General features: G+C 43.3%; 1 long non-coding RNA gene across 2 annotated transcripts in view; it reads right to left on the reverse strand.

The window, feature by feature from the left end:
- Positions 1-21,034, reverse strand: part of LOC309345577 — a 58,310-nt gene that overhangs the window by 12,775 nt on the left and 24,501 nt on the right. Inside the window, exon 2 of one of the 2 annotated variants that reach the window (XR_014158309.1) lies at positions 16,435-16,517. This is a non-coding gene — a long non-coding RNA (uncharacterized lncRNA). Of the gene's footprint in view, positions 1-16,434; positions 17,214-21,034 lie in introns of those variants that run through there. The other variant, XR_014158310.1, reaches the window with a different exon arrangement.

Genomic DNA, 21,034 nt, shown 5'->3' on the forward strand with positions numbered 1-21,034 from the left:
GTGTGCTGTTGCACCAGAAGCAGTTTAATCGTGCTGGCCACATGACCTGGAAAGCTGTCTGTGGACCTGAAAACAATATGAGCGCCACAACTTAACCGTCCAGGGGTCCTTTACCTCTGTTCTCTTCTGTTCTTTATATCACCACCTCTGCAGAGTGATCCCAGTCCTGTGTCTGGGCTTCCATCTCAAGGCAGTTATAACCTTGTCAATCCCCTTAGATTTCTGCTTCACTTTTTCATAGGACTGCCAGGTTGCAGGTCAAAGAAGGGGAATGCCCCTTTTATGTCCCTCCCATCGCTGCAGAGCTTTTGTGTTCTGTTTCTTTCCTCCCACCTCCGATCAGTGACTGGCAGGGCGGGAGAATGACTGTGGAGATGGCAGAGTCCTGCTTGTCAACAATAGAGGCGAAGCCCTAAAAGTGTCCCGAAGAAAATTGGATTTCATAAAATGACAAAAATGTCATATAATAGTGAGAACGCATGTCACATTTCAGCAAATGCCATATTTGGGAGCACAAGAATACAATTTTTCCTATAAAGGCAACACAAATGAAGTCATTGCTGAAACACATTGGGCATCTCGTTATTTTATAAGGACATTTATTTTATAAAATTCTGTTTTTCTGTGCCATTTTCTTTCTTTCATGTGTTTGGTGCTGCTGTCACCTTTATTTCCTCATCAATTAGACTTGCAGGAGCAGCTCAAAGATATTTTCGGCCTGAGGCAAGGGACAAGATGGCACCCCCTTATTCCATGCACAGAATCCATCTCAACTGGCAGTTAAATCTTATTCACTTTTGGTAATGGGGCAATATCCTTCCCTAGACCTGAGGGCAGCAGGCTAAGTTAGGGGGCAGAGAGTACACTAGTTTAGAGGATTCTGGGGGAATAGTCTGTTAACTATAATTTCTCGGTAATAGCAATGTGAATATGCTGGATTAGATGATGTCATGGACTGGCTGGATACAGAGGAGGGGTGGAAGGCACTCTCTGGGGAACCCCCAAGAGTACCCCCAAGAGAAGAAGGCTCAGAGCCAGGCGATTGGTGGCGGGACAATGATGAGTGGTCAAAGGGAGAAGAGGGAGCAGACTGGGAGGAGGAGGTATCGGAAGCTGAAGAGTTCACAGGGCTTAGTGAACAAGAAGAGGTTGTGGCAGAGAGCAGGCTAGACTCAGGAGAGGAGGCTGGTGAGGAGGGGGCCCAAGAGGCAGAGATGAGACAGGCTGCTGAAGAAGCCAAGGAAGTGTCCCCCTCCTGTTGCGAATAGCTCCTCCACCACCACCCCATTCTCCCAGAACACGAAGAGGAATGAAGAGTGTGAAGCAAAGAGAGAAAAGACCAAAGGAGTCTCAGCTTGCTGAGGAAGGACCTGGGGGAAGAGCCTTAGAGAGCGGTGGGAAGGTGGGAACTTCCAGTTATCATAACTGCCTCATTGGCACAAGACTTGCGAAGAGTTGCTGTGCTCACTGGGCCTGTTTGCTTCTTTGACTAAAGAGTTGGCTTCACTGATGCCGAGTGAGTTATTACTAACCTGCTCCTGGAACCCATCCCTGACAGATGACCTTCAAAATCAACCTGTGTGGTGCAGTGGTTAGAGTGCTGGGAGATCAAGGTTCAATTCCCTGCTCAGCCATGAAACTCGCTAGGTGAATTTGAGCCAATCACAGTCTCTCAACTTAGCCTTCCTCACAGGGCTGTTGTGAGGGGAGAAAGAGAACCACCTTGAGCCCCTTGGAGGAATGGTGGGATATAATTGTGAGAAATACATAAATACAATCTCTTCTGGCTCTTTATTTGCTTGTTACAGTTATAATCTACCTTTTCTCCAAGGAACGCATAGCATTGTGCGTGGTTATCCTCCTCCCTGTTTTATCCTCACAACAACTCTGTGAGGTAGGCTGAGAGACATTAACTGGCCCAAGGTCATTCTGTGAACTTCATTGTCTGAGTGGGGACTGGAACCCAGGTCTCCCACCACACTGGATATCACTGATTCAGTGAAATGAGGCAACTCCTGCCTTTCTTTCCCTTCCTTAAATAATTTTATTATTAAAGATTTTCTTGGTTTACAAAAGCACACGCCTTGTCTCTTTTTTTCAGGTTGTTTTTCTAACAAGCGGTTGTTTGCTTCTCCATGTTCCACCCGCGTTGCTACCTGAGAATGCTGATGCAGAGCTGCCCAGGCACCACATAGCAGCTTGGCTCTGTTTTCGACATTTAAACCCCACTTTGGGATCTGCCACCGAGAGCCCCGGACTGTCATTCTTCAAAGGACTTTGGTTGTGCAATCAGTCCAAGGGAATCGTTAAATGGAAGACAATGAAAACAAACTTTAAATGAGATACTAAATGAAGGGAAAGGAAAGATGTCGTCAAAATGTCAAGGTTAATGTTTTCATAAAGCTAACCAGGGGAACGGTAAGCCAGTAGGAACGGTTGGGACTTAAACTTTGTAAAACCTTTTGCTTGCCTTAGACAGTAATGTTTCTTCTAGAATTGACTCACAGAGCCTTAGCTGTTGCATCAGGCAGCAGCTGACTGCGTACGCCAGACAGGACCATTAATACAAGGATGAGGATGTGGATCTCATGGACCAGTTAAGTGAAAAATGTTATTCAACTACCACTAGATCAATTGCTAGTGAACTGGGTCTCCCGTGTGCCTTGCAAGCAAAGGTCACCTGATTTCATAATTACTGTCATACTAATTGTGACTTTTTATATAGGATCTGATTGTTGTTATTCATGTTTGATGTTGCAGCAAAACCAACAGTCTTGTGACATCTTAAAGATCAACAGCGTCCCCACCCCAATTGCTCAGCCCAGACACTGAGGTCCTCCTCCGAGGGTCTTCTGCTGGTTCTCTCACTGCAAGAAGCGAAGTTACAGGGAACCAGGCAGAAGGCCTTCTCGGTAGTGGCACCCTCCCTGTAGAACACCCTCCCTTCGGATGTCAAGGAAATAAAGAACTATAAAGAACTTTTAGAAGACATCTGAAGGCAGCCCTGTATCAGGAAGTTCTTAATGTTTGATGCTTTATTATGTTTTATATATTCTGTAAGCTGCCCAGTGTGGCTGGGAAAACCCAGCCAGATGGGCAGGGTATAAATAATTATTATTATTATTATTATTATTATTATTAGTGAGCTATTTTCTTTTTTTCTTTATTGCATAGGGTTTGTAATGTCCCATGCACCATCCTCTCTGAACCCCCAACAATCAGCTGATCACTTGAGTTTGCATTGCACTGTGCATAGAAGTCGAGAGAATCAGTTGAACATCAGAATTTACAAAATGCCATGCCTCGTGTTATGCAAGCCCTGGCAATCAGCCTGGGTGGGGACAAGGGAAGGAAATGTGTGCACATTCTGGGAGTGGTAAATGTAGTTACAGGCCAACCAGCCACATTAATAATAATAATAATAATAATAATAATAATAATAATAATAATAAACTACCTCGCTGGCTCAGATTAAAGCTTCATTTCTTGTAGCATTCAGTCTGCAACATCGCCTTTGAGAAGCTCATAAAATGGGTATGAATTCAACAACCCTGTTGATCACCAGTATCGGGTATTCAGAGGTATTGCGAAATTCCAGTGTTTTTGGAAGTTCAAAAAATATTTTTTGAGGGGGAAATAAGGGGGGGGGGGAGTCCTCCCAAAAGCCCAGTAAGAACTGAGAGCATAGGGTGGGTTGGAAAAAATGACATGAACTTGCTGGCTGGGACTGATGGGTGTTGTAATCCAAAAACATATGGAGGGCACCAAGTTGGCAAAGTGCCATGTTGTTATGTTTGGTTGGTTGGTTGCCTGCCCTTTATTGTAAGGTCCCAGGGCAGGTTGCAACAATAAAATGTGCAGTCATCAAAAACAAATTTTCTTCCATTTGATCTTCTGAAAAAACAATTTTGCTAATGGCAGCACACACCACCTTATCTTGTGGCAGTGAATTCCACCGGTTAATTTTATGTTGCGTGCTGAAGCTCTTTCGGCCGTCTATAGTCGTCTCCCCCATCTATTTTCTCCCATTTATAATTTGTTGTATCTCCATCAGGTCTCCTTAGAGTTTGCTAGACTAAAACATGGGTCAAGGGACTTTATCCTTAACCTAAATGTGTTAGATTTATTATGGCTATTGTTATTGCCACCCTAAAGGCTTTTGCAGGGGCAAAAGTAGGGAATACATTTGTAAAGAAAGGAGTTTGCCCCCCACTTATCTTCAGAACCACCCTGTAAGGTAGGTTTATATGAGACAAGAGTACAGGGATCATAAGATGGGAACTTAAAGCTGAAACGCCATGTTATTTTCAAAGCAGAACTTTTCTGGAGCTCCTAAACTGCAAATAAGCCTCTTTTTGCTGCCACAATGTATGTATTTCTAAAGCTTAATATTATTGAAGGCTGGTGTTAAGAAAAATAAAATGTTTGTTGTACTACTGGGACGCGATATGGCCAGTTTCACCCTGGTGATCAAACTGGCATAAATAGAGTTTATTAAAGCCTTGAAAAATGAGAGTTATAGAAAGAAAACCTTTGCCAGACCCTTCAGCTACAGCACTGCTGCCAATGTGCTTCGCCATAATAGATGACTGGTTTAAAGGAAACAACCTTGCTCCGAGGAGTCGATCACACATTTGGTCTGATTGCAACCCTGCTCTTATTTATGATGATGATAACTGGAGGGTACATCCAGTTTACGAGGCAATAATGCCATATGAGGCTGAATAAGCTGCAGTCGCAAGTGAGACCAATGATTCCTGTAGGTGTACGATGGCAAGAAGATGGCCCACAAGATGGAGTTGTTATTTTCTGATGCGGCTAATCCTAAAAATACGTCAGAACTGAACTGAGCTACTGTGTACAGAAGCTGCTTGAAAGGCATGCTCAAAGCTGGAAAGCCGCCATTTTGATGTGGCAACTGGAAGGAGAACCTGTTGGGTCATTCCAAAGGTTCATCTGCTCCAGCATCATGTTCTCACAGTGGCCAGCCAGATGCTTATGGGGAGCCCCAAAGCAAGACCCAGAAGCATAGAAGAAGAAGAAGAAGAAGAAGAAGAAGAAGAAGAAGAAGAGTAGTAGTAGTAGTAGTAGTAGTAGTAGTTTGGATTTGATATCCCACTTTATCACTACCCTGTTGTTTAGCTGTTTAGTCGTGTCTGACTCTTCGTGACCCCAGAAGACCAGAGCATGCCAGGCACTCCTGTATTCCACTGCCTCCCACAGTTTAGTCAAACTCATGCTGGTAGCTTCAAGAACACTGTCCAACCATCTCGTCCTCTGTCATTCCCTTCTCCTTGTGCCCTCAATCTTTCCCAACATCAGGGTCTTTTCCAGGGAGTCTTCTCTTCTCATGAGGTGGCCAAAGTATTGGAGTCTCAGCTTCAGGATCTGTCCTTCCAGTGAGCACTCAGGGCTGATTTCCTTAAGAATGGATAGGTTTGATATTTTGCAGTCCATGGGACTCTCAAGAGTTGTTTCCAACACTATAATTCAAAAGCATCAATTCTTCGGTGATCACCCTTCTTTATGGTCCAGGTCTCACTTCCATACATCACTACTGGGAAAACCATAGCTTTAACTATATGGACCTTTGTCGGCAAGGTGATGTCTCTGCTTTTTAAGATGCTGTCTAGGTTTGTCATTGCTTTTCTCCCAAGAAGCAGGCGTCTTTTAATTTCGTGACTGCTGTCACCATCTGCAGTGATCATGGAGCCCAAGAAAGTAAAATCTCTTATCACTACCCTAAGGAGTCTCAAAGCGGCTCACAATCTCCTTTCCCTTCCTCCCTCACAACAGACACCCTGTGAGGTGGGTGGGGTTGAGAGACTTCAAAGAAGTGTGATTTGCCCAAGGTCACCCAGCAGCTGCATGTGGAGGAGCGGGGAAGCGAACCCGGTTCACCAAATTACGAGTCTACCACTCCTAACCACTACACCACACTGGCTCTCTTCCCACATGTGATTCCTAGCAACTGGCATTCAGGGGCACTCCATCTCTGACAGTCAAGGCCGTCTTTTCTCTGGGGCGCATGGGGTGTGGGGCACCCCGATGCCAAATTCTGGGGGGCACTAGATGGCTGGCGGGCATGCAGCTTCTCTCCCAAGCCTCTGCAGGGATTGCTCTCCTCCCTCCACCTGCAGTGGCATGGGAGAGAGTTGTGCACCCGCCACCCATATGGCTGGAGGGTGCACAGCTTCCCTCCCTCTCTGGGAAATGCTCTCTTCCTGCAGTGGCATGGCAGAGAGTTGCATGCCCCCCTAAAACAAAGCTCAAGAACTTTGAGCTGTCCCCCTCAAAAAGTGCTCAACAATTTAATTTGGGCGCTGGGCGGTTTTTGCACCCCAGCGCCGCACATGCTAAAGATGGCCCTTCTGACAGTGTAGGGAAAACAGTGTCATCTTAGTAGCCATTGATAGCCTGCACCTTCACGGATTCATCTAATCCTCTTTTTTGAAATAATTTTTATTTGATTTGAAAAGTAAAAAATTATAACAATACAAGCATACATGATACGATATGTCACAATAATCTTTATTGTCATTGTCCCATACAGAACAACGAAACTGAAAAAATCTACATAAGACATTCAAAAACAAACAAGCCAGCTATCCCAACCTGGTTAGCCCCCTAAAAACTCTGATACCCCATTTTTAAAATACAATGTACTCCAACAGAGACTCCTTAAACTGCGTTTAAAACCAAAATTGCATTGGGGTAGAAACTGTTTCTCAGGTGGCTAGTCCTACTCTTTATAACCCTGTACCTTCTTCCAGAAGGCAGAAGCTGAAATAGATCATTCCTCTGAATCTCTGGACTTCACAATTTCCCCTCCTTGGGTCCTATTATTAAACCTTTTCTACTGCACCTTTTCCAATAGTCCATATTTTATATAAATCCATTATCTCCATAGTACGTACTACATTACGAGTGTTGTTGCAATCCTTCTAATGTGGTCTCCAAGATCAATATTAATTCCCCCCCCCCCCATCTTTGTTAAAGTTTTGGTCTTCCTGGTTCCTGAGCTTTCCGGTCAGTTTTGCCATTTTGGCATAGTCCAACAGCTTCATTTGCCATTCTTCTCTGGCAGGGACTTTATCTTCTTTCCATCTCTGGGCTAACAGCATACATGCGCCTGTCGTCGCATACATTAAAAGTCTTTTCTGCTCCTTTGGAATATCACATCTAATCCTCTTTTAAACCCATCCATGTTGGTGACCATCATGACGGCCACATTCACACTACTGAAGCACTATGGGGCCATTTTAAGCAGCCATGGCTCCCCCCCCCCAAATTATGGGAAATTGGGTCCACTTCCTGGTGGTGCCGGGTTGCAGTCTGGCCACCTAGCCACTCCCCTCAGTGTCAGTGGCAGGACAACATCCTGCGTCCCACTGGGGGAGACCCTGGCCACGTCAGGTTGCCAGGCGGCCAATCAGGTCACTTGAGGGCATGGCCAGGGACGATTTAAGCCACGGAGCGATTCTGAGGCTTCCTCTTTCAGCCTAAATTTTGCCCATCAACATTTAACCTAAAATTCTGTGTCCTTGTGTCTTTATTCTCCTGGGAGTGGATTGGGGGCCTTAACACACAACTGTAGTTATTTAAGGGTCATTAGACTTGTTAGGAGACCCCTATTTTCCATCCAGAGCCATAACTCTCAAGGAACTCTGAGAATTATAAATCTGGGAGGTGAAATAGGGGTTGCCTAAAAAAACTCTCAGCATCTTTAACAAACTTCTTTCTGACAGACTCTGCCTCTGTGTCACCATTTTGTGGGCTGTAATTTTCAGCCTTTATGTTAAGGGTATCCCATTCCTTGTTTTATGTGTTTCCGTTCATCAGAGCCCCAGTTCAGATCTTATACAAAATTCATCAAGAGGTCTTGCCATCCATCAGGGTTTCCCAAATTTTGGTCTCCAGCTGTTTTTTTGAACTACAACTCCCATCATCCCTGACCACTGGTCCTGCTAGCTAGGGATGATGGGAATTGTAGTCCAAAAAACCCAAAAAAACTGGAGGCCCAAGTTTGGGAAACCCTGCCATAGATGAAGAAGTTATTATAATTATATAATAATTATATATTATTATAAACAAAAGAGAACTTTATCTAAAGAAATATTGTTTTTCACCTACTTGCTTTCACAGTGACATTTCAGGATGTGAATCACAATTGTAGAGGTTTTATTTACCACTTATATGTTTTATTTGCAATTAAGCGGTATACTGTATATATGTATGCATACACGCACATATCTGGGAGATCATGGTCATAGAATACCATACCAAATATGTGCAGTGTCAGAATTGTGACTTGTTCTTTAGCATTGGCATTGCGGTGTTTCTCCTAGTTTTAGCATAATGGATTATTAGGAGTTGAGTATCATTGATTATTGACATACTTTGGATGACTGGTTCAGTTTAGCATCACAAAGAATCATTTTGTTGTATTTTCTTCAACCGACTTTGAATGCAGTAATTTCAGGAAAGGGGCATAAACTTAATTGTTATGTGGTTACATCTGTTGTGATTGCACTTTGATTGTAATCAAATTGACGTGAGTTGGCATTTTTTTAACAGATTCACACCATACAGGGGGGGGGGGGATATAACAAAAGCTGGAAGAGGAAAGGATAAAGCCTGCAAATTTTTTATTGCTGAATAGATGTTCAGTAGTGCTCAAAAATATTGCTATTGGTCCTGCAGCAAATTAAGTATATCTCATGCATTAACTGCAATTACGTGCGAATAGTTTAGGAGAATGGTTGCATGCTCATCAATGCCACTCAGCAAACACAGCCACTATCAGAGAGGTTAATATCACAGCAATTTCAGGCACAGCCCATACCTGAATGTTAGAATCTTGGACTACAGTAGGTTTAAATCAAATTAAAACTTTGCTCTGGGGTGTGATCACATCGCTCAGTCTTCCAGAGCTGTCTTATTATTAGTGCTTTCACACGGGAAAAAGGAGAAGCTTTATGCCTCTCTGTGCCTGGATATTTTTTTTTTAATCCAATAAAAAGAGGGGCGTCATTTACATCAGAGGACAGCTTTTTGCTACAGATTTGCTGCCCTCCAGAAATCTTTCAGGTTGGAACTATTGTGTTTTTTAAGTGGCTTTTTCCAGGCTTCCGCACCCAAACTAACAAAAGTGAGAGGGAGTTTTGAATTTTCTACAAAAGATAAGATGTGTTGGACATCCCAGGATTACAATGGCATTGTCTGCAGACGTGGAACTGAATTTAAACGCTCACAGACAAGAGATGGATTGATAGCTTGGTAGGTATTTGCAAGCCCTGGGGTTGTAGAGATGGGAAAGAGAGACTGCCTGCAGAATTGACTTCACAGGCATTTGATGAGCTCAGCTCAGGACAGGGCAGAATGCTCACCACGTGCATGGTTGTAACTACAGTGGTACCTCTGGTTACGAACGCTTCTGGTTACGAACTCCGCTAACCCGGAAGTAGCTGCTCCTGGTTGCGAACTTTGCCCCAGGATGTGATCAGAAATCACGTGCTGGAGGCGCGCGCGCAGCAGGAAACCCCATTAGCGGAAGCGCGCCTCTGGATAGGAACAGTTTCAGCTTAAGAACGGACCTCCGGAATGAATTATGTTTGCAACCAGAGGTACCACTGTATTGTTGAAATGCAGGGGCAATAGCAGGAAATTGCTACCCTACCCTTGTACCACCACTAGGGGGCTTCTTCACACCATGAAGGTACATGCAAATGAGCTTCGGGGTCACTGTCATTAGTCAGCTGCTAATATTTGCACCAGGCAGCAGTTGTTAGAAATCCTGCTCCATGACTGCAGTCATGGGATTGTTGTCCATCACATGACGGTATATGTTTTGACTCCACAGACTGGGAAGTGACAGAGACAGGATGTTTGTGTTACTATGTTCCATGAAGTGGGACTATTGTCCTTTGTACTTTTTGCTCTTTGCTGTCTGATGCTAGAGAGAGAGGGAGCCATGTTGCAGTGCTCTGTGTGTGTTTAGATATAAATAAAGTAGATTAGCTAAATGCTGAGTTGCTGAGGTCTGTCACACAAGCTGCAAAGACTCTGCAGATCCCTAAGTGTGCCGCTGTCTGTTGGCATCAGTTGCTGTGATGTTCAGGCTGAAGAAAGCTTTTGCAGCTCCCGAACGATCGACCAGGAGGGAGAGAACATGACAGTTGGGCATGTGTCTCTACCAGGGTCCTACACGAGTGTAGGATGAGCTCCTGACAGCAGTTACTCCCTTAGCAGCCACTCATTCAGCAGCCGAGTGAATGTGTCCTTATAGGATCCTCTGTGCAAAAAGGGAATCTTGATTGTCTTAGGGTTCTTCTTCACATAAAGGAGCCCTCCACAAGTCAGGCTTCTTTCTCACTGCTGGCAAATGCAAAGCCAGTGGTGGATGTTGTGAATAATCACAGAGCCACAACCTCTCAAAGGTTGGGAGCCCCTGGTCTCAACCATGGTTAGTGAGAACAAGCCAGCATCAAGCTGTGGTTTCAGGTCCTGGCTTGTTCCAAAACCGTAGTTTAAACAAACCACAGTTCTCCACATCTGGATATTACAAGGAACCTTTACAGGAAACGTGAATTCTGCATTCCAGCTAAACAACCCTGGCAAGCATGCGTCTTGTGCGAATGTGAAAGAAACTTGACCGATGCATTTCGGGAAACCGCGTCTGAGCATTTCTGAGGGAAGCACTTGCTGCTTACAAGGTACAATTGTGCTCATAACGCTTTGATTCCCAAGATTCCTACTAGTTGGCATTTTTGCTGATAGTGATTTATGTACAAGACAAGATACTTTCTCTCTCTCTCTCTTTTGCTTGACTCTGCAGAGAAACATAATTAGGAAACAAATGAAACCTGGTTGGAAATTTTAATTAGGCTCATAAAACGCCTCAGTCTGAGAGAAGCATCCGAGTGGGACTATGAAGACTTCAGAAAGGGTGGCACTTTCTTCCAGGCTGTATATTTATTTGATTTTATTTATTTAAACCATTTTTATCCCACTCTTCAGCCCCCACCCCCAAAGGCTCCCAGATTGTCTTACAAATGTCAGCAAGAAAGACAATTCCTGCCCTCGGGTTTACAGTCTAAAAAATCCACTTAATCAGTTATTGTACCACAACTCATTTCAGTGGAAAACTAGTCAGCAGCATCTTCTTCCTACAATCCATCCACACTCCAAATTTGAACTGATTTCCAAGTAATTCCCTCCCTCTCACTAAGGAGCTCGGGGAGTGTTCCGGAGTGGGGGGAAGGTGTAGAGGTAGAGAACATTTACACAATTTCAAGGCTGAGTTTCAAATCCTAGAATTCTTGGGATAAGTCTTGACTGTTAAACCATCAATTCAGAATAAGGCAGAGACCAGGCCACAACCCTGGACAGAGCTCAGGTAAAAAGGAAGCTGTTGCATCTCCAAGTTGCAAAAACTTTCTGAAGGCTGGGTGGATTAGTCCTGCTACGGACCCGTCCACCTCTGTAAAGTCATCTTATCCTGTAGCTTCATCCCCCCCCCCCCCATGGCATAGGAGTGTCAGGGCCTGCTCTGAGAGCAAGCCTTCTAAAGAATCCAGCAAAGTCACATCTTCTTGTCTGGAAGGTCCTGGAAGAGAAAAGGATGGGGATTGTATCAGAGTGCCGTGTTTGAAGGACAACCTGGGCAAGAAGTCTCCAAACATGGCACTCTGATACAATCCCCTTCCTATGCCTCATACAGAGGTCTATTGGATTGGATTGGTAGAAGAAACATAGGAAGCTGTTACGTTGTGGGTGAACATATCAGACGACACAGCGATTCTTCAAACAGCTCTTGTTTATTCACAGGCCAGAACAGAACTGAACTGAAGGGTTCAGCCAGCCTGCTTATATAGAGTTCCACTACAATGCAACAGTAACTACTTTCTGTAACTATGCAATCACTGAAGGTCACTTTCAATTCCTTATTTGCATATGTGGATCTGAGTGAAAACTATCTACAGTATCCCCCTGCTGGCCAGGGTGAGAACTTTAGGACATAACAGAAGCTGCCTTATACTGAGTCAGACCATTGGTCCATCAAGCTCAGTACTGTAAAAAAAAGGGGGGGTGAAGGTAAAGGACCCCTGGACAGTTAAGTCCAGTCAAAGGCAACTATGAGGTTGCGGCACTCATCTCGCTTTCAGGCCGAGGGAGCCGGTGCTTGTCCACAGACAGGTCATGTGGCCAGCATGACTAAACTGCTTCTGGCATAATGGAACACCATGACAGAAACCAGAGTGCACGGAAACGCTGTTTACCTTCCCACCGCAGCGGTACCTATTTATCTACTTGCACTGGTGTGCTTTCGAACTGCTAGGTTGGCAGGAGCTGGGACAGAGCAATGGGAGCTCACCCTGTTGCGGAGATTTGAACCGTCGACCTTCCGATCGGCAAGCCCAAGAGGCTCAGTGGTTTAGACCACAGCGCCACCCACATCCCTTCAGTATTGTCGACACGACTGGCAGAGGTCCTTCAGGGTTTTCTGTAGGGATCTCTCCCAGGCCAACCTTAAGTACCAGAAACGTAACCTATGTATGCTTCTTGGAACCTAGTATGAAGAGTGTTAGATGTTGGTAGACAATTAATTCTACAATATCTGTTGTGCCTAGGTGAATTAAAATTGTGATCTCTATCTGTGTAATATCCTCTATACGTCAAGCAAATTGTAATTGATATTCATTTCTGAGAACAGATCTAGCCCATTTTGAATCGACCAAACCATTGAAATAACTGGCACTATATTCCATGGAATATTCCACAGCTAAGCTCTCATCTTTTTCCTCCAGTTCTTCTAAATCCCAAGGGGTTCTTAAATTCAGTAGCTGCAGAAAGCGAGTCATCTCCTTCTTATTAGTAGCAAACCCCACTAGTTGTGGGAAAGCCTAACAATATTTTACTTGAGCTGCTTGTTATTTTTTAGTTACTGGTTTCAAAGCTCTGCATTTCCTTAAAGTCTTTGAATGCGGGTCCTGAAGCACCATTATGTATTTCCCTGCAAATCCCCAACCCACTCATGTTCTGATATTTTTTCATGAATATTTTCCATTATATCTTTTTCATGTCTTTAATAATGAAATGCTTAAATACCCCAATAATGTATCTGCATATAGATAAATTCTTGAGCTTGGGAGCTAAACTTTGCTGGGCTCTTTCAATATCACCAGGAGACAGGGGTACTTTAGGGATCTTGGTCACCCACCATACCAGCAAAAATTTGATCCTATCCTCTTGTTCAGCCCCCTCTGGAACCCCACTCTAGCACAGGTTTTATCATCTCACTCTAATCTCCTGGTCATCCACCTTTATAGAGAGCTCAAAATGGCTTTTAATAAAGTCCATGTTTTACTGGATGGCCAGATCCAGCAGTTCATCTGCAGCTGTTTCAATGGTCTGGGGGTTTTTGTATTAAGAATTCTAATTTTTCCTTCATAGAATCAAACACTTTCATCCACTCAGCAGTAAGTGGAGCATGAAATTATTTAATTTTATCAGTGACAGCTTCCATAATAGCTGGAGTGTTGGTGGACACCATGTCTCCCAGACCCATTCTTAAGGTTTTGGCAGCCATTTTGAATCATGATAATTGTGATTTTTATTGATTGATTTTATTGATGAAAGAGAAAAAGAAAGAAAGAAAAGAAAGAGGAGGATAGTGCAAAAAGCACTTTAAGAAAGAAAGATACAGTTTAGTACACTAAATATAATCAGTTATTGTCCATCTCCATACATTATTATATACATAGATATATAACTAATATTATTGTCCTAATACATATATGGTTATTAATTGCCTACTATATTCTGTACACAGTGGTACCTCGGATTACAGGCGCTTCAGGTTACAGACGCTTCAGGTTACAGACTCCGCTAACCCAGAAATAGTAGCTCAGGTTAAGAACTTTGCTTCAGGATGAGAACAGAAATTGCACGGCGGCGGCGGCAGCACAGCGGCAGCAGTGCAGTGGTGGTAGCAGGAGGCCCAATTAGTTAAAGTGGTACCTCAGGTTAAAAACAGTTTCAGGTTAAGAACGGACCTCCAGAACGAATTAAGTTCTTAACACGAGGTACCACTGTAAACTCGTTCCAAATGTCAACATATTTAGACAAAGTCTGCATCTATAAGTAAGCCATTCATATGCTGTGAGTGTTGTCATGTCATGGATCCATTGGTTAAAGGAGATCATATGCTGGTTGTGATCTTTAAATGTTAATTCCCAGGACAAAAGAGCTCCCAACTCACGAACTGAAAGCCTAGTAGGTGCTCTGTTGTTTGGACTAAATAATGAGCTTACTCCCTGAGGGGTTGATGGGATTACCTGCTGAGGGGTTTTGACTCAGGTCAACCATTTTTTTCACCTATCCTGTCAATTCCTGTTTTGCTGCAACATGCCAGAGTTAAGTCAATATGTGGCATAAGGAGCGGTTGTTCCCAGCACGCCTCAGCTGGTTTTCCCAGTTTCCCAGTCCAGTATCCAAAAGCTAAGAATGGGCTGCCATGTTACACTATGGCCACATAAGCCTGATATGCAGTAGGTCGTTTTTTTGTGTGAAGACAATGCCAAACCCTTTGATCCCCTCACAGCTAGTTTTTTTTATTCTTTAGAATAAAGCAAACTTTCCTTCCTCATTAGTTTGAATCACTTTTCATAATTCATGGGCCCTTTCCCTCCCTGGCTCATCGCTCTTTCTTCTCTTCAGTCACAGATTTCAACCAACATCAAAGAGCCAAAGCCATTTGATCAGACCCATTATTCATCTTGCTTCAGGGCTGTGAGGTCAATACCTGGAATTCTTTGCTGAGGCAAGCTTTTTTTTAAAAAAAAAAAAAGTGTGGAGCTGATAGGAAGTAGGACGCATAATAGTAATGAGTTCAGGCTATTGTTACACCTTCTTTAGGTATGAACAAAACCCTGTGAAGAAAATCCATTTTTTTCTTTCCACTTTCCAATCTGAATGTGCACAGGTTCTACCTGTATGTCAATTATGTTACTTTATGTAAAGGTGCCAGATTTTTCACACACGCATGCATGAAACAATAAGTTAACACGTTTCTTTTTGTTCTTATGAGTGCGTGTTTCCCTTGCCGTCACTCTGCTTCGCTGGATTTCTAGTCTTAAAAATGTGTTCTTAGATTTTACACAATTTTCAGTTGTGTAATATACAGCAGTGAAATGTTTCGGCTATATTGGGTCGCCAAAGTTCTGACCAGAGTTGATAATGTTTTATTTGAGGTATCAGTTGTGGGTGTGCCCTGTGGTGTCTTCTTGTAAGTCAGAAATTGTTCGTATTAACTTTGGGGGTTGGGGGGGGGAATGCTTGCAAGGGTTACACACTTCTAAATTACATTCCTGTGACGTGGAGAGCAACAGATGGACAATGAAAGAGGAACCTGAGAACCCTTCTAACAAAGAGACTTATAAGGTAAAAAAAGGTAAAGGACCCCTGGACAGTTAAGTCCAGTCAAAGGCGACTACGGGATTGTGGCACTCATCTCGCTTTTAGGCCACATGGCCAACATGACTAAGCCGCTTCTGGCGCAACGAAACACCGTGACAGAAACCAGAGCGCATGGAAACACCACTTACCTTCCCGCCGCAGCAGTACCTATTTATCTACTTGCCCTACCGCGTCCCTAAAGAGACTTATACAGTGGTACCTCGGGTTAAGAACTTAATTCGTTCTGGAGATCCGTTCTTAACATGAAACTGTTCTTAACCTGAGGTACCACTTTAGCTAATGGGGCGCCTCCCGCTGCTGCCACGCCGCCACTGCGCGATTTCTGTTCTCATCCTGAAGCAAAGTTCTTAACCCGAGGTACTATTTCTGGGTTAGCGGAGTCTGTAACCTGAAGTGTCTGTAACCTGAAACATCTGTAACCCAAGGTACCACTGTAGCTCAAAACTGGAAGCATAAATACCCATCATCCATTCTCAATGTTCTGAAAACCTTAATACCTTTCTATGTTTGACTCTGACAGTTATCAATCCCATTTAAGCTATCAATCCCATGGAAGCTAAACAGATTTCAAATTATATTGTTGAGGTTTCCTTCATTGCAAGGGGTTGGACCAGATGACCCTGAGGTACCCTTGCAACTCCACAGTTCCTACGATTCTATTACTGATTATTTATTCTTATTGTTCTGGTGAACTAATGCTGATTCTTCCATTGTTCCTGTTATATTGTCCATAAAAATATTCTACTTTCTTTTCTTTCTTTTTACACGTGAAATTGTTTTGACGTGTGAAACTGTTTTTAATCGTCATTAAAAAAAAAAACTGGTTGGGGTTGTTTATATGCATGCAATTGTGTGTTTTTTTCTGGCACTGATGTTTTTATTGTGGGTTTTTCCCCCCTCCACAGGAAGTGATTCAGAAATGGGATTAAATAAATAAATGAAATGTGGACCAACCTGGAGGCTCTGCATTCCGAGTGACCCAGTTTGAGTTATCGAACGGAGATTGCGGCTTCTCTCTGCAGCGCTGTGAAAGGCACCTTAAGGAAGTCAGAAAACAAAATGAAAAAAGGCGCCCCTTCTTTAGGTTGCATGCACTGGACAGACAACTTTGTACTAGGCAGGTAAAAGCGACCCAGAATTGAATGAGAAGCAGGGAAGGATTAGAAAAAGTCACCTTGCTATGGGGGGGAGGGGCACTAATGGAACAAAGTGGAGCGGATTTCCTTGTGTGAGAGAGAGGGGCAAAGCACAGCCTTTCCATGCTGAAGGGGCTGTTAATGGGTCATGCCAAGGGAGCAAAACAGTGACCTGTCTTGTGCCTAATTCTCACATGCCCTCTGCTGTGCAGTAGCTGCTTGCAAAGGCGGCCATCCTTATATGGCAAGCCGTAGGTGTGAATGGATTCCCTGCCGATCCGGCAATTTTCAGGATGAGATTGCTAACTGATACAAAGGAGAAGCTTGCAGCGGTGTGAGGAAAACTACCAGACCCTCTGTGGGAGGCCAATTTGCAGAAATGCTACCAGAGATGCTTGCTGCTGCAAGATGACTGCCAGGGCCAATGCCCCTCCATAGCGCTGCGTTAATAACAAATATTGAATCAGCTTCGTCATTTTTCATACTGTGGGGATGAGTTATAAGCTGGCTACTTTTTGGTCGGGTTTGCTGACATCTAACTCTGGTTAGAGTTAGAGTTAGATCTAGTCTGGGACACGGGTGGTGCTGTGGGTTAAACCACTGAGCCTAGGACTTGCCGATCAGAAGGTCGGCGGTTCGAATCCCCGCGACAGGGTGAGCTCCCATTGCTCAGTCCCTGCTCCTGCCAACTGCCAACCTAGCAGTTCGAAAGCACGAAGTGCAAGTAGATAAATAGGTACCACTCCGGCGGGAAGGTAAACGGCGTTTCCGTGTGCTGCTCTGGTTCGCCAGAAGCAGCTTTGTCATGCTGGCCACATGACCCAGAAGCTGTACGCCGGCTCCCTCGGCCAGTAAAGCGAGATGAGCGCCGCAACCCCAGAGTCGTCCGCAACTGGACCTAACGGTCAGGGGTCCCTTTACCTTTACCTTTAACTCTGGTTCCCAGCTCTCACAAGCTGGATGTAAAGGTAGGTGGTCCCGTCCCCCCCGCCAGCCACCGCCACCAATTTTGCTCCAAGTATTTAGGATTCAAAGACTTAAATGTACAGAGATATTCTGTCACTAATAACTGTAGAACAGCTTTCAGAGTTGCCAACATTTCGAAGCCACTTCGTTGTTTCCTGAAGTTTTCAAAACTCTACTGTGTTATAATTTGTGGTGGTTTTTTTTTTTTTTTTTAAGCCTTGTGGAGTTAGAGTTCAAAATTCCACAGTGCAGAAATAACTTCTATTTTCAGCTACCGGTACATCGAACCCTAGAGTTTTTCAGCTGCATTTTACTGCATGGTCAGGTGGAGCAAATAGATAGCGCTGCATTAAGTGCAGGCTTATATATCCCTTCCGTTGGCTGACAGAGGCAGACTGACAGGAGACGCTTAAAATATATAGGGGTCCAGCAAGGACTCTTTAATCTCATGCGCCAACCTAAATGTAAGTAAAGTGGCACTCCAGTCTGCTAATAAGGGGAGTAAATCAACTCTGGGAAGCCAATCAGGGGCACATAACTGAAGCCACTCTAATAATCTGAGCTCCCAGCCAAGAAAATGTCTCCTAAACGGAAGGAGGGTGCTGTGCCTCGCTGAGGACTGTAAACTGGTTTGGAAATGACCAAATACAGTATTGGAAGTCAGTGAACATAACAACAATCTGCTGAGTCAGGCCAGTGGCACATCTAGTCCAGCACCCTGTTTGCACAAGTGCAAAAGCAACTCTCCCTTCCTGAGGTTTCAAGAATTCAAGCAATTGGTACCCAGAAGCAAACTACCTCTGGCTGTGGGCATAGAACACGCCATCATGGCTAGTTAGACACTGATAGCCTTGCCCTCCACAAACTTGTCTGATTATCTTTTAAAACCATCCAAGTCGAAAGGTTGGTATCCTCAGCAGACCCTCCACAAACTTTTTTTAAAAAATTATTCATTATTTTCAATTTTATACATTTCAATAATTTTACAACCATTTTAACATTTCGAAACTCAACTTCCTTCCCCCTCTTCCTGCGGTTCCATATGTATATATATATATATTCTGCATATTCCAAATTAACTTAACTTACTCGTTTATTCATCTACTTTAAGTATATACACTTATAAAACTGCAGGTTATTGCAATAATCCTGCCCGTGTTCTTATCTGGTGAAAATAACATACAAACCCCCCCCCCCACTTATTGGGGGAAATTGCTTTGTAAAATGCTTTGTAAAATATGTGCACACAACACAAAAACCACACGCACCAATGGTGTATGGGATGAAATTTGCACAAAAACTCTGATGAAGCTTTTTTAGAAAATGCAAACTGATGTGGAGAACAGAACTTACGTTTGGAACAATGAGAAACTGAGAGAATTGGAAATGTATTATTATTATTATTATTATTATTATTAAGATGTATATACTGCCCTTCATCAAATAATCTCAGAGCGATTCACAAGATAAAAACATAAGATATAAGCACAAATAAATAGTTAAAACAACAAAGCAACAACACATTTAAAAGGCTGCGGAATATTCATCAGCCAAAGGCTTGGTTGAAGAGGGATGTTTTTTGCCTGGCGCAAAACATTTACCACAAATATTTCACCTTATGTTAAAGAACAATCAGAAGACTCATTTATCTATGGAATTACATTACATATCATATGCACCATGCCAGGGGCAAGGACAGAGCATGTAGATTTTCCTCTAGGCAGTTTCATCCTTTACCCCTAAAGAAGGTATCCATGAATCTTCCCTCCGAAAGATATTCTCCTTTCTCCATGCTTGGATATTCTTTTTCATACGTGAAAAGGCTCCTGGCTTCAGTATGGTTTGGGCACTATTTTGGTTGGTGAAGTTATAAACTTTACAAATGCAAGACACACTGTGTGAGGAAAGAAATAAACAAGTGTGTGCTGCTAAGCTTCTCCAGGAGTTTGCATTAATATATCAAGGCATTCTTTTTCAGCTTAGTAGCACCATCTTCTGGTTGCTTTCTGTCAGTATTCAGCTGCAATAAAAACAACAACATGGGCTGCAATCTTACCCATTTACCTGGGATTAAGCTCCTGGTGGTCACCAAAAGAGGTTTAAAGACTGTCTCAAGGCAAATCTAAAAAAAAAAAAAATGTAGTATAAACACTGACAACTGGGAAGCACTGGCCTGCGAGTGCTCCAGTTGGAGAACAGCCTTTACCAAAGGTCTCATGGGCTTTGAAGAGACTCAAACTCAGGACGCAAGGGAGAAACATGCCAAGGGGAAGGCACGCTTGGCAAATCCACACCGTGATCAACTCCCACCCGGAAACCAATGTCCCCACTGTGGAAGGACGTGTGGGTCCAGAATTGGCCTCCACAGTCACTTACGGACTCATTGTTAAAACCGTGCTTATGGAAGACAATTTTATTCGGCCACGAGTGATCGCCAAAGAAGAAGAAGCACCATTGAATGAGACTTGTTTCTGAGTAAACATGGCTGGAACTGCAGCCCAGCAAGTGCACATATCTACTTAGAAGTAAGTGCCATTGAGTTTAGTGGGGTTTACTCCCAGGTAAGTGGGTAGGATTGCAGCTTACATTCCTTTCAGGCTACATCTTTATTCAGTATTGTCAAGTAATTGTTTCCATTTTCATCCTAGCTCTTCTGCTGATTCTGCAGTTCTTCATTCTCTCTCTCTTTTAAGCAACTCAAACTTCCCTACTGGACTGTTTCAAGAAGTGGCAGAAAGACATATCTAAATTTGTCTGGCAGGGCAAAAAACCCAGAATAAAATTTAAGATTTTGACTGATGCAAAGGATAGAGGGGGCTTTGCCCTGCCGGACTTAAAACTTTATTAGGAAGCAGCAGCTTTTTGCTGGCTGAAACCATGGCTACTTCTTGAGAATACAGACATTCTGGACCTGGAAGGTTATGATAATAGTTTTGGTTGGCATGCATATTTATGGTATGACAAGGTAAAGGTACATAGAAATTTTAAAAACCATATTGTTAGGAAAGCATTGTATAATGTATGGAATCGATATAAAGATTTGCTTGAAAGTAAAACCCCCAGGTGGTTGTCACCAATGGAAGCCAAGGCGGTAAAAAGACTGAACATGGATACAGATTGGCCAAAATATTGTGAAATTATAGAATATGATGGTGAAAAGTTGAAACTACAGAGTTTTGAGAAATTGAAACCTAAAGTCCGAGATTGGTTACATTATTTCCAGATCAATGAAACTTTTAAGCAGGACAAAAAACTAGGATTTCAGAAGGAGAGGTCAAAGTTAGAAACAGAATTGCTAGAACCCAATACTAAGAATTTGTCTAGAATGTATAATCTGCTGCTAAAATGGAACACACAGGATGAAACGGTTAAATCAGCTATGATTAAGTGGGCACAGGATATTGGTCATGATATTATGTTTGCTGACTGGGAGCAGTTATGGACCACAGGTA

Source organism: Podarcis erhardii (assembly GCF_964252035.2).
Source record: "Podarcis erhardii genome assembly, chromosome: 1".
Taxonomy (NCBI): Eukaryota; Metazoa; Chordata; class Lepidosauria; order Squamata; family Lacertidae; genus Podarcis; species Podarcis erhardii.